We start from the raw sequence: 13,564 nt of genomic DNA, 5'->3' as shown, positions 1-13,564 counted from the left end.
TTTATGAACACAAAATGTACCAAAGACATTTGAAAATGATGGCAATCATAGGCATATATGAATGACACCCTGAGAGTGGTGTTATTTTCTCTGCATCACATCAACTAGCTTCTTCTCTTAGAAACTTTGAAAACAGCAATCATTTTCGCCAATAAAACAATGAAGTGAATTCAGTCAGAAATCTGACATCCAATGCTCCTTGCTTAAAACAGCAATAAATACGTGAGCCACCTGAGTTGCAATTAACAGTGAAAATCGTGTATCTGAAATCTCACTTCAATCTTTTCAAAACAAAATCTTCTGCTATTAAGCATGATATATCAGCTTCTTTAGAAATTATCTTATTTTATTAATTGTAGTTCTGTTGTCCTGGGAGCAGCAGGGGTTAATTTGGTCTTTGGCAGAAGTGCAAAACAGGTGATAGTGAGTTGGCAGCTCATTATACACCCCACTCAATGGAAAAAAGTTAGAACCATATATAAAAAAAGCTGTTGATTTGTTCTTGCTCATTTGCACTACCAACAATGGCCAGTTTCACCACCAGCTTCTCTTGATCAATATGGTCAAGTTTTCATAACGCAGCCTGAATGGATAACTCTGTCCACAATTCTTGGGTTTTGGCATAGATTCTGTCTTTCTATTCAGAGAAAGTAGCTCATGTGTTGAAGCGTATGTTTACTGCAATTTTCTGGACTAATCTTCACTGTGAGGCTGTGTTTTGCTCTGATAAAAATATTCAATAGAGAATTAATTGCAAAAGGATATAAAACCTCAACAGATTGAGAAACATCTAACTAAGTACGCAACGCAGGGACATTTAATCCAGTTTGTCAAAATAACTTATACTTAAGCTTATTACTCTAGAACAAATTGAAATTGGAGATTTCCACAGGTTTGAAAGTCTCTTAATAATTTTCAATTCCTATAACTCCTTTACATTAAAATGTTGGTACTTTGTGTGCATGTATATACTGGTTATCCAAAACTCTCAACATTTGACATAAGGGACTGATACTATTCTTTAGTTTGTAGTACAATTTCTGATAATCATCCTTCATCAGTGTCAGTGATCCTGATTGGATCTTCAGCCAACTCATATTTCAGTAACAAGAAAATAAAGTGGCATTTTTGATGTTTTGCATATGTACTGATGATTCAGAAAAGGCTTCTTTCAAAAATAGTTTTTTTACTTTGAGTCATTTTGAATTAAATAGCTGATGTACCATTCAACAATAACAGCTGAATTTATATAGCACTTTTAACGTAGTAAGACTGTTCTTTTTTGAATTAGTGCAATAGAATCTTTTGGAACCTGAGAGGGCAGATGGAGCCTTGCTTGGAGGTCTCACACAATAGGCAGCATTTCTGACACTTGTGTGTTGTTGTTTTAGTTGTGGTGTAGCTAGAGCTTGGTTGATAAAGTCTCGGAGTCTGGAGAAGGTCAACTAATGACTTATTATTTACACATCTGTATTCACACTCTCCACATGCCTCTGTCGCTAACATCCTTCATGCTGCTACTCTCTTCTTCCAAAGCCCATTACCATGTGACTATTACATCATCATCACTATAATGGGAGGGGTTGCTCTCACTGTCTCCAGCATTAACCCTTTCAAGTCCTTATACTAATCTCCACCGCCCCCCCCAAGACTTTATCCATACATTTTCTTTAACATTTATACATTCTTGACTTTACCTACTACCCTTTCTCCCCCCCAAGTCTCTGACTTCACAGATTTAGTCTGTTAGAAGTTTTCACAACACTCCTTGATCTTGTTCTAGTCTGACTGGGATGATCAGTAGTCTTTCTTGACTGCCGACTTGGTTGATTTTTACTAAGGATTGTAGTACCCTGTTTGTTCTGGGTTTCTTCATCATTATCTGATTCTTCCAAATAAATGATTGACCGTTGCTTCTGGGGCATAGGGATATTGTTTCTCCTATTTCTACATATGTTCCCTTCTATTGTGTGTACCACATAACATGTCTGGTATTTTTCAACTTTGTGTATTGCAGTATCTTCCCTTTCTAGGGCTGTATCCATACTCTTTGGCTTTCATTCAGTTTCGGCAAGTCACTGGCACAAAATTTTTTGTTGTAATTACGAGTTTGTTGCCTTCTATAAGAGTTTTCCTAGACTTTTACTCTCTCTTAGTTCCGGACATCCAATTCTGGAAGCAATTTTTTAGGCAACACAGGAAGTTGCGTTCTTACCTTCCTGCCCATCAGTAACTGTAGGTGATAGTCCACACATCAATGGTGTAGATCAATAAATTAGAAGTGAGATTGGAAAGTCTTCATTCTTCTTCAATAAGGACTTTATGGTTCTTATACCTCTTTCCGCTTCACTATTCGACTGTGCATAATGTGATGAACTTGTGAGATGTTGTAATCCCATTCTTGTTGCAAGCTGTGTGAAATATTCATTTGCAAACTGTGGTCCGTTGTTTGACAGTACCTCGTCAGGGATACCGTGTGTCGCAAAGATGTCTTGTAGAACTCTTATAACTGCTTCTGTTGTTGTTGAATACAACCTTCTCACTTCTATCCATCTTGAGAAATAATGATGAATATGTAAGACTTTCCATTGAACATGAATATTGAACATGTTCCCATGGTCCAGTCAGAAATTGAGCAGTTATTAGGGTTCACACTGTTCTGGTCATGGTATTGCACAGATCTGGCAGTTCTGGATCATATTTTCTATGTCTTTGGATATTCCTGGCCACCACACTGATGATTGCGCCTTTGCTCTGCACTTCGTTATTCCCATGTGGCCTTGATGTAGAGGTGTCCGATCCAAGTGAACTGGGAATGAGTAGTCTGTCATTATAAACTAACAAATCATCAATAATTGTGAAGTATTTTCTATATTCATAGAAAGTTTTCATCGTCTTCCCACTAGGATGTTCTTGTGGCCATCCTTGTGTGCAATATTGCCTTATACGAATACATTCTTCATCACTTTTTTGGGCGTGATGACTTTCTTGCAGTTTCTGTATACTTGCCAGGTATTGCTGTGCAGTATATTGTGAAAATGACTCTATTTCATCCACAAAATTCACATCTTGTTGTGTCAGGTAGTCTACCATTGCTTTTGATAGCACATCAGCATCTTTCCCTTGACATTGACAGTCTCGAACATATATCTCATCAATCTTGAATGAAATCTTTGGATTCTTGGAGGCATTTTTGCGATCTCCTTCTCATATAGTAAAGATACCAAAGGTTTATGGTGTGGCTCTATGATGACTCCCAATTTGACAATGTAATCAGAAAACTTCTCACATGCCCATGTGACGGCAAGTGCTTCATTCTCAATTACTGCATACCTTGTCTCTGTCTCGGACAAAGCTCTAGGTGCGTACTATATAGCAACCATCAGGTTGCTCCTGGAAAAGGACTGCCCCTAACCCCGTGGAGGAGGCATCAGCAGCTACCATTGTTGGAATTGTAGGGTTATAAGGTGCCAAGATGTCCGGTGATATGAGCGTTTATTTAATCTTCCAGAATGCTTGTTCTTGTTGTGAACTCCAACACCACACTTGATCTTTTTTGAGAAGTTGTCTGAACAGTTCTATTACCTATGCAAAATGAGGTAGAAATTTGGCCACCTGATTTGCCATCTCAAGGAATCTTTGGAGCTGTTGAATGGAAGTAGGAGTAGGGAATTCTGTAATGGTTCATGTCTTCTGTGGGTCTGCTATTATACGCTTACTGCTTACTTTGTGTCCCAAGAAACAAATTGATGTCTTTGCGAATTCACATTTCTCGTTCAGTGTTAGCCCTGCTTCTTGAAGTCATTGTAAAACTGCTCAACCTCTTTGGTCATATTCCTCTCCTGACTGCCCTTGTACCAGGATGTCATCCATATGACAAATAACACCCTTGAGCCCTTCTAAGATGTTTGACATAGACCTTTGGAAGATCTCCGGTGTGGAAGTTATCCCAAACGATAACCAATTGAAACAAAACCTACCAAATGGGTTATAAATGTAGTTAGTAATCTTGAGGTCTCGTCTAAGGGAACCTGCCAAAACCCACTGTTGGTGTCGAGTTTGGTAAACATTATGATCTGAGGCAATTTTGCCAAGCTGTCATCCACTGTAGACATTGGGTGAATTTCCTGCACCACTACTTTGTTAAGCTGTGCTAAATCCACACAGATATGAAGAGTACCATTTTGTTTTGGGACTGGAACCATAGTCGAACACCACTCCATTGGTTTTGAACCAGGAGAAATGACTCCCACTCTGGTCATCTCTTGCAGGTCTTCTTGAACTTGGTTCATCAACGTGTGTGTGGTATCTTTCTGGGTGTAAAGATACATACTGGTCTGGCATCTTCTTTAAGTATGATTCTATACTCTTTCTTCAGTCTTCCTAGACCTGAGAAAAGTTTTGGATAGTTTGCTTGAAAGCGACTGTTTACCTGTGGCTGCTTGACTTCATCAATCTTCTTGATCAGATGTAGGTCTAAGCATGCCTTTCTGCTTAACAGGGAAAATTCTTGGTTTTGCAAGACGTATAATTTGTCTCCCTCTATATTGGAGAGTTGCTTGAAGTTTACCTTTACTTTCAGTTGGGACCTGTCTGGACCATGTAACTGTGTGTCCACTGATTGTAGGCAATGTCTCATCAACCATGGCTCTTGGTCTGACAGAACTGTGACAATAGCATTTGTGTCCAATTTGAAATTTGTTAGATGTCCATTTACACAAATGTCTGCCATCTAAAATCCTTGATTTGACTCATTAATTGCCAGAAATCTCCTGGTTCCTTTCTTCTGGAAGTTGATGCATTTCATTCACCGCTCTTTGTGTGATGGTCTTCTGCTTTGCAATTTTGAGCTAAGAGGTCTTTCTCTGGCACATTTTTCCATTATGGCCTGTCTTTTTACAGTTGAAACATTCGGCTTTCCTAGCAGGACACTGTTCCTGTCTGTGGGTCTTCCTGGCTCCACAGCACTGGCATGGTTTCCCAATGTCATATACTTTCTCACCCATGTGTCTTCTTCTCCATAGATTGCCTCTCTGTCTTTGGCTTCAAGAACTGTACAGTCATTGGATTTCTTCTAATCCAAGGCTTCTTTTCATCCTGCAGAATGGCTCTATTTTGTCTTCGGACCTCTACCTGTCATACAATCTGAATTACCTTCTTGAGTGTAAAGTCATCTTTTGACTGGAAGAGATCTGATAAAGACTCATCAGCTATTCCCGCAATTATTTGGTCCTTATCAGTTCCGCCTTCAATTCTCCATAGTCACATCCCTCGGCCAATCTGTACAGATCATTTAGAAAAGAATCTACGGATTTGCCTGTCTTCTGGACTCGTTTGTTAAATTTTGCTCTTTCCAGAATTTTGTTTCTCCTTAAATTGAAATATTTATCGAAGGCTTGTAGTACATCCCCAAATTCATAGAAGCCCCGTTTATTCCTTGCCTCACAATCATGTCATCCGCAATTGCGCCCATAGATGATAAAAGGGTATTTACTTATTCTGCTTCTCTGATTTAGTATGCAGCTAGGAAGCTATCCTAAATCGTAAAAATCTTTTTCTCCATAAGGACCAATTTTATACCTGTTTGGGTCTTTCCTGATCATGGAAGCTTTCAGGCATTCCAAATTTCCAAATCCATTTTGTTTTCCTAGGCTTTATTAGGGTTTTTAGGGTGTTCCCCTTTCTTTTTAAAACATCTTGACTTGAATGGATGTGTTCGCACTCTTTCTGGGAGTTACCCGCACTTTCCAGGAGTTCCCAAGTTTTTCAGAGGTTTCCCATGCTTTCTCTCCGTGGTCTGGTTGAGTAATGGCTCCCAACTCCGCCCAATTCCCAAGACGCCTTTTCGCTAGAGATCACCTCTCCCCCGTTTTTCCAACCCAGTGCGTCATTATCCAACAGTGTCCCCTTTTAAAATTCTCTCACCCGATCCTGGTCCAATGTTCGGCACTGTGAATCAGAACCTGATCACTGGACCTGGATGTTTCATTGCAGACCACTACGCATCTGTGGTGCAGTCTGACTGCCTGCACAGCTAACGTACTGACCTCCCAGGTCTTCTTCAGCTACAGAGCAGCTCTGGAGTTCTTTGCAGTCTCCCGGTAAGATCTGTTGTTTTCCTGGCGCCACTTATTGTTTACTCATTCATAGGATGTGGACATCGCTAGCTAGGCCAGCATTTATTGCCCATCTCTAAATTGCCCTTGAGAAGGTGGTGGTGAGCTGCCTTCTTGAACCACTGCAGTCCTTGAGGTGTAGGTACACCCACAGTGCTGTTAGAAAGGGAGTTCCAGGATCTTGACCCAGCAACAGTGAAGGAACAGCGAAATAATTCCAAGTCAGGATGGTGTGTGGCTTGGAGAGGAACTTGCAGGTGGTGGTGTTCCCATGCATCTGCTGCCCTTGTCCTTCTAGGTGGTAGAGGTCGTGGGATTGGAAGGTGCTGTCGAAGGAGCCTTGGTGAGTTGCTGCAGTGCATGTTGTAGATAGTACACACTGCTGCCACTGTGTATCTGTGATGAAGGGAGTGAATGTTAAAGTTGGTGGATGGGGTGTCAATCAAGCAGACTGCTTTGTCCTGGGCAGTTTTGAGCTGTTGTTGGAGCTGCCATGAGTGTTGTTGGAGCTGCACTGAAGCAGGCAAGTGGAGAGTATTCCATCACATTCCTGATTTGTGCCTTGTAGCTGGTGGGCAGGCACTGGGGAGTCAGGAGGTGAGTTACTTGCCGCAGAATTCCCAGCCTCTGACCTGCTCTTGTAGCCACGGTATTTACTTGGCTGGTCCATTTCAATTTCTGGTCAATGCTAACCCCCAAGATGTTGATAGTGGGGGATTCAGCTTTGGTAATGCATTGAACATCAAGGGCAGATGGTTAGATTCTCTCTTGTTTGAGATGGTCATCGCTTGGTACTTGTGTGGCGTGAATGTTACTTGCCACTTATCAGCCTAAGCTTAAATGTCGTCCAGGACTTGCTGCATCTGGACACAGACTGCTTCAGTATCTGAGGAGTCTTGAATGGTGCTGAACATTGTGCAATCATCAGTGAACATCCCCACTTCTGAACTTATGATGGAGGGAATTCATTGATGAAGCAGCTGAAGATGCTTGGGCCTAGGACACTACCCTGAGGAACTCCTGCAGTGATGTCCTGGGACAGAGATGATTGACCTCCAACAACCACAAGCATTTTCCTTTGTGCTAGGTATGACTCCAACCAGTGGAGAATTTTCCCTAATTCCCATTGACTTCAGTTTTGCTAGGGCTCCTTGATGCCATACTCGGTCAAATGCTACCTTGATGTCAAGGGTAGTCACTCTCACCTCACCTCTGGAGTTCAGCTCTTTTGTCCTTGTTTGAACTAAGTCTGTCAGGAGGTTAGGAGCTGAGTGGCTTTGGAGAAACCCAAACTGAGCGTCACTGAGCAGGTTATTGCTAAGCAAGTGCCGCTTGATAGTACTGTCGACGACCCCTTCCATCACTTTGCTGATGATCGAGAACAAACTGAGAGTAGTCACTTCTTGAGGTAAGGTGTTTTCAGTACTTTCTGGTTGTTTTAACTGGTACCACTATGTTGTGTGTTGTTGGAGTTGTAGCGTAGCTAGGGTGTTATTGATAAAGTCTTGGAGTCTGTATAAGGTCAACAAATAACTCTTCTACTATTTACACATCCCTATTTACACTCTTCACATGCCCCTCCAGCTAGCATCCTTCGTGCTGCTACTCTCTTCTTCCAAATCCCATTACCCTGTGACTATTACATCATCATCACTACAGTGGCAGGAGTTGCTCTCACTCTGTCCAGCATTAACCCTTTCAGGTCCTCATACTACATCTGACACTGCAGCACTCCCTTAGAACTGCACTGGAGTGTCAGCCTAGATTATATGCTCAAATCCCTGGAGTAGGACTTGAACACACAACCTTCTAACTTAGCTGAGGGTGCTACCACTGAGCAATGTTGAAAAGATATTCATAAAAACTTTTAAAATAATTTCTATAATTTGAGTCATGGACATAGTACAATTTGGGCCAGCACCCACCTGTTGGCCGATGAAATTAACAGCCTGACAAGCAGCCAGGAGATGAGGCGGCACAGTGGCGCAGTGGTTAGCACCGCAGCCTCACAGCTCCAGCGACCCGGGTTCAATTCTGGGTATTGCCTGTTCTACCTGTGTTTGCGTGGGTTTCCTCCGGGTGCTCCGGTGTCCTCCCATATGCCAAAGACTTGCAAGTTGATAGGTTAATTGACCATTATAAATTGCCACTAGTATAGGTAGGTGGTAGGGAAATATAGGGACAGGTGGGGATGTGGTAGGAATATGGAATTAGTGTAGGATTAGTATAAATGGGTGGTTGATGGTCGGCACAGACTCGGTGGGCTGAAGGGCCTGTTACAGTGCTGTATCTCTAAACTAAAACTAAAAAAAAAGATGGGGAGGTCTTGTTGCAATCACTGGAGGAAGGGGAAGCCCAATTCAAGGGAGGCCCAAGGCTTTTTAGTGAGGCCCAAAGGAGCATGCCTGTGCCTCTTGGCCCACAAACGAACCTGCTACAAACCCAGCTTGACAGCTGCATCAACTCTGAACCCCTTGATGCTGGGTGTGAAAATCCCACCCAGAATACAGTCTGTCCCCTTGTTTTCCTCAGTGCTTTCTTCAAATGATATTCAACAGGATTCCTGATTCATTACTCAAGTGGGGGTGCTGGGGTGGCAGTTGGTGATCAGCAGGTAGTTTCTTTGGCCTTGTTTGAATTGAAACCAGGAGACTTCATGGGATCCAGAGATAACATTGAGGACAATTTTTTGACTGCATACCACTGTGGCCCAACATGCTGGTTGGCCTATACTGCCAATGGGACAGGAAATACCCAGGATGGTGATGGAGGAGCATGGGATGTTGACTGATAGATATGATTCTGCAAGTACAGCTCTCTAGATGTCATCTTAGTGTTGACAGAAATGAGAGGACCAGTCCTGTGTCACAGATGAACATTTTCTGTCAGTTGATTAATATGACCCAGGGCACTTTGCACTGCAGAAGACAGCAGTGCTTATCCTAAAGGGAAAACTGAAGAAAATACATGAATAATTGTAATGACGTTTATTGATGCTGGAGTTCAAAAGGACACAACATCTATTAACGAATCTAATTATAAAGCTTTTATGTAGAAATCATTTACTGAACCATGGCTACTTGATAAAGCCTTTCACAAAGTTGTCTTGCCATTGAAATTCATGGTGGTCTCCCTGGTCTCCCCACTTAACTCTGGCAGAAGATTGCCAGAACTCCCAGTGAAAGAGTGCACACACCTTTTACAACAATAACTTGCATTTATTTAGTGCCTTGAACATAGTAAAATATTCCAAAGTGCTTCACAAAAACGTAATCAGATAAAGCTTGAAACTGAGCCATGTAAGGAGATATTAAAATAGAAGGCCAAAATCTTGGTCATAGAGGTATGTTTTAAGGAGAGTCTTAAAGGAGAAGAGGTTGGGGGGCAGGCAGCAAGGTTTAGGGAGGAAATTCCAAAGCATTGGGCCTAGACAGCTGAACACATGGCTTCCTATGGGGGTGGGGGGGGTGATGTGGGGGGGGTGGTGGTTGGAAAGGAAATCAGGGATGCTCAAAAGTAAAGAATTGGTGAAACACAAAGTTCTTGGAGGGTTGTAAGGCTGGAGAAGATATTCAGCCATTCATGCTATTTTCCTACTGTTCTGCTGATCTCTCAACAGAGTTGCAGTGACATACCAGTGGACCATTCCCCACAGAATCTCAGGGCCAAGCTTGTGTTTACCTTTCAATTATAAAGACTTACAAAGCAGTGTCAACAAAACTTGCTGTGCTGAATTCCTCGGCTGGAAACCTACATTCAACTGTTAAAAAGGAAAGCTGGAGTCTAACATTTAACTTTTAAAAAGCTGGCAGCCAAGATGGCCACCATAATTTGCATTGAAATACCTCACATTCCAGGATGTAAAATTGGAGATGCCTGTCTAACAAGGCTCCCATCCAGGACAATGTCTTGGATAACTGAGTAGATTATCCAGTAACTCCTTCATAGCAGGACATTCAAAGCCATCTTGGGGCAGTCACGCGTGGAGATGCACCTCCAGGGGGTAAACATTGACACAATACAACCTGAGAGAGATTTGGGTTTTAGACTTTGAACCTCATTAAAGAAAAAAAGGGACTAAGAGAACCATGTGACAGTCTCCCCAGTTTGAAAGCTAACCCGTGCAAGACCCTGGTGGGGCTGTGTCTCTCTCTTTCTCTCTCCAGGTATCTTGCAAGTTTCCAAATCTGTCTGCAACTGTGGAACATGCAAGTCTACCATTGCTACAGACAGACACTCCGGGTAGAAAGCTACCTACATCACTGTCTTCAAGAAAACCCTGAACCAGATATACCAGCTACAAGTGCACTTCTACCAGCCAGAGACTTTGGAACCACAAATGCAACAGAATTACCAGACCCCATAGACTGTATATTATTTTTACTTGTTCTGGACTCTAATCCAACCCAAACTATTCATCACTCTGTAACCTATTTGTGTGTGCGTGATTCTCGTGTGTGTGTGAGTGTGAAAGTTGGAGTGTAGTTTTATTATTTTTAGTTAGATTAAGTTTAGATTTTAAGTTCTATAAACTACCCCTTTTCTTGTTTAAACTCAAGAAAAAATTGGTTCTTTTATAATCATAACATGAAAAGGTTTAAACACTCACTGAATTGGTAAACACATCCACTGTTTAAAAAGGAATAAATCCTGTTACAATCAAGCAAGGAGAGGGACAAGAGGGGAGCCTTTCGACTCTCCCTCACCTGATCGTAACAACAGTTTATAAATTGAATAGTTAAATGGCCAGCATAGTATCATTGTTTTATATTAATTAATGATTTATATTCTTTCTAAGGGTGGATTTTATGCAGGCAGCAATAATTATGGGTGATTTTAATATGCTTATAGACTGAATTAATCAAATTGGCAGGGGTAGCCTCGAGGGAGAGTTCGTTGAATGTATTAGAGATTGTTTTTTGGAGCAATATGTTGTGGAACCACCAGGGAGCAGGCTATTCTAGATTTGGTATTGTGTAATGAGGTGGGATTAATTAATGATTTAGCCCTTTCCTATCTTTCTAAAGCCCTTTCCTATCCTGAGTGGTGTGAAACAGGGCTGTGTTCTCGCACCCACACTTTTTGGGATTTTCTTCTCCCTGCTGCTTTCACATGCGTTCAAATCCTCTGAAGAAGGAATTTTCCTCCACACAAGATCAGGGGGCAGGTTGTTCAACCTTGCCCGTCTAAGAGCGAAGTCCAAAGTACGGAAAGTCCTCATCAGAGAACTCCTCTTTGCTGACGATGCTGCTTTAACATCTCACACTGAAGAATGCCTGCAGAGTCTCATCGACAGGTTTGCGTCTGCCTGCAATGAATTTGGCCTAACCATCAGCCTCAAGAAAACGAACATCATGGGGCAGGATGTCAGAAATGCTCCATCCATCAATATTGGCGACCACGCTCTGGAAGTGGTTCAAGAGTTCACCTACCTAGGCTCAACTATCACCAGTAACCTGTCTCTAGATGCAGAAATCAACAAGCGCATGGGTAAGGCTTCCACTGCTATGTCCAAACTGGCCAAGAGAGTGTGGGAAAATGGCGCACTGACACGGAACACAAAAGTCCGAGTGTATCAGGCCTGTGTCCTCAGTACCTTGCTCTACGGCAGCGAGGCCTGGACAACGTATGCCAGCCAAGAGCGACGTCTCAATTCATTCCATCTTCGCTGCCTTCGGAGAATACTTGGCATCAGGTGGCAGGACTATATCTCCAACACAGAAGTCCTTGAAGCGGCCAACACCCCCAGCTTATACACACTACTGAGTCAGCGGCGCTTGAGATGGCTTGGCCATGTGACCCGCATGGAAGATGGCAGGATCCCCAAAGACACATTGTACAGCGAGCTCGCCACTGGTATCAGACCCACCGGCCGTCCATGTCTCCGTTATAAAGACGTCTGCAAACGCGACATGAAATCGTGTGACATTGATCACAAGTCGTGGGAGTCAGTTGCCAGCATTCGCCAGAGCTGGCGGGCAGCCATAAAGACAGGGCTAAATTGTGGCGAGTCGAAGAGACTTAGTAGTTGGCAGGAAAAAAGACAGAGGCGCAAGGGGAGAGCCAACTGTGCAACAGCCCCAACAAACAAATTTCTCTGCAGCACCTGTGGAAGAGCCTGTCACTCCAGAATTGGCCTTTATAGCCACTCCAGGCGCTGCTTCACAAACCACTGACCACCTCCAGGCGCGTATCCATTGTCTCTCGAGATAAGGAGGCCCAAAAGAAAAGAAAGAATTAATGATCTCATAGTTAAGGATCGTCCAGGGAAGAGTGATCATAGCATGCTAGAATTTCAAATTCAGTTTGAGGGCAAGAAACTGGAGTCCGACACTAGCGTTCTGGAGTTAAACAAATGTAATTACATATGCATGAGGACAGATTTGGATTTAGTGGACTGGGCAGGAACACTAAAAGGTAGGACAGTTCATGAGCAGTGGCAGATGTTTAAGGAGATGACAAACAAAGAACAAAGAACAGGAATAGGCTATTCGTCCCTCCAAGCCTGCGCCGATCTTGATGCCTGCCTAAACTAACACCTTCTGCACTTCCGGGGCCCATATCCCTCTATTCCCTTCCTATTCATGTATTTGTCAAGATGTCTCTTAAACGTCGCTATCGTATCTGCTTCCACCACCTCCCCTGGCAGCAAGTTCCAGGCACTCACCACCCTCTGTGTAAAAAACTTGCCTCGCACATCCCCTCTAAACTTTGCCCCTCGCACCTTAAACCTATGTCCCCTAGTAATTGACTCTTCCACCCTGGGAAAAAGCTTCTGACTATCCACTCTGTCCATGCCGCTCATAACTTTGTAAACCTCTATCATGTCGCCCCTCCACCTCCGTCGTTCCAGTGAAAACAATCCGAGTTTTTCCAACCTCTCCTCATAGCTAATGCCCTCCAGACCTGACAACATCCTGGTAAACCTCTTCTGTACCCTCTCCAAAGCCTCCACGTCCTTCTGCTAGCGTGGCGACCAGAATTGCATGCAATATTCTAAGTGTGGCCTAACTAAGGTTCTGTACAGCTGCAACATGACTTGCCAATTTTTATACTCTATGCCCCAACCGATGAAGGCAAGCATGCTGTATGCCTTTTTGACTACCTTATCCACCTGCGTTGCCACTTTCAGTGACCTGTGGACCTGTACGCCCAGATCTCTCTGCCTGTCAATACTCCTAAGGGTTCTGCCATTTACTGTATACCTCCCACCTGCATTAGACCTTCCAAAATGCATTACCTCACATTTGTCCAGATTAAACTCCATCTGCCATTTCTCCGCCCAAGTCTCCAACTGATCTATATCCTGCTGTATCCTCTGACAATCCTCATCATTATCCGCAACTCCACCAACCTTTGTGTCGTCCGCAAACTTACTAATCAGACCAGCTACATTTTCTTCCAAATCATTTATATATACTACAAACAGCAAAGGTCCCAGCACTGAT

Source organism: Heterodontus francisci, chromosome 1 (genome assembly GCF_036365525.1).
Source record: "Heterodontus francisci isolate sHetFra1 chromosome 1, sHetFra1.hap1, whole genome shotgun sequence".
NCBI classification, from domain to species: Eukaryota; Metazoa; Chordata; class Chondrichthyes; order Heterodontiformes; family Heterodontidae; genus Heterodontus; species Heterodontus francisci.
Note: the sequence above shows the minus strand (reverse complement) of the source record.